Source organism: Acomys russatus, chromosome 19 (assembly GCF_903995435.1).
Source record: "Acomys russatus chromosome 19, mAcoRus1.1, whole genome shotgun sequence".
NCBI lineage: Eukaryota > Metazoa > Chordata > Mammalia > Rodentia > Muridae > Acomys > Acomys russatus.
In genome coordinates, this window is record NC_067155.1 from 41009668 (window position 1) to 41010747 (window position 1080).

The 1080-nt window shown below is 46.4% G+C and overlaps 1 protein-coding gene across 1 annotated transcript in view; it reads left to right on the top strand.

Moving 5' to 3' along the window:
• Window positions 1-1033: 1033 nt before the first annotated feature.
• Ssc4d (scavenger receptor cysteine rich family member with 4 domains) overlaps window positions 1034-1080 on the top strand; it is a 12716-nt gene continuing 12669 nt past the window's right edge. Inside the window, exon 1 of the mRNA XM_051161314.1 lies at window positions 1034-1080. This exon is cut by the window's right edge and continues 228 nt beyond it. The gene's annotated coding sequence lies outside the window, so the exon portion shown is untranslated.

Consider the following 1080-nt stretch of genomic DNA (forward strand, 5'->3'; position numbering starts at 1 on the left):
CAGGGAAACCCTGTCTGTGTCTCTGTCTGTCTCTGTCTCTGTCTCTGTCTCTGTCTCTGTCTCTGTCTCTGTCTCTCTCTCTCTCTCTCTCTCTCTCTCACACACACACACACACAAAGAAAGAGAAAAGAAAAACAAAGACAAAACAAGATAATAAAATTAATAAATAATAAAATCTAAACACATATTCACAGTCCCCTAAAATTAACTGGGTTACTTAAGTACCACCCTTGGAACCAACCACACTTTGGGATATGAAGGCCTGAAGGGTAAATTCTGAGCCACTGGATCTGCCATGATTGGAACCCATCAGCCTGCAAGCCCATATGTCTTGTTTTGTCTTTTGTTTGTTTGTTTTTTTTTTTTGTTTTTTTTTGTTTTTTTTTGTTTTTTCGAGACAGGGTTTCTCTGTGTAGCCTTGGCCATCCTGGACTCACTTTGTAGACCAGGCTGGCCTCAAACTCACAGTGATCCACCTGCCTCTGCCTCCCGAGTGCTGGGATTAAAGGCGTGCGCCACCACGCCCGGCTTGTCTTTTGTTTTTGTTTGTTTGTTTGGTTGGTTTTTCAAGACAGGGTTTCTCTGTGTAGCCTTGGCTGTCCTGGACTTGCTTTGTAGACCAGGCTGGCCTCAAACTCACAGCGATCCGCCTGCCTCTGCCTCCCGAGTGCTGGGATTAAAGGCATGCGCCACCATGCCCGGCACTAGCCCATATGTCATCCTTTTTTTTTTTCACAAAGCCTCAGCTACAGCCAAATGCAGCTTCTTAGTAATTTCCATGCACATTCTATCTTTTTTTTTTCCCCCTTCCACTTTTTTGGTATTAGGAATGACCCAGGGCCTGTGTGAGTTCCCCAAAGACTTTACTGCTAAGCCACACCCCCAGCGCTTCAATAGGGGATGCTGGGTTAGGCTCTCCACTGTGGATTCTCAATGTCAAATTCTAGACAAGCATTCTACTGAGCCATGTCCTGGCCCACATCCATCTTTCTCTCCTGCCTCTTGCACCTGTCTTTGCTTCCACCAGGAACGTCAATCGCGTGTGGATATGTCCTTCCTCCTGCAGCTGGCCCATGCAGC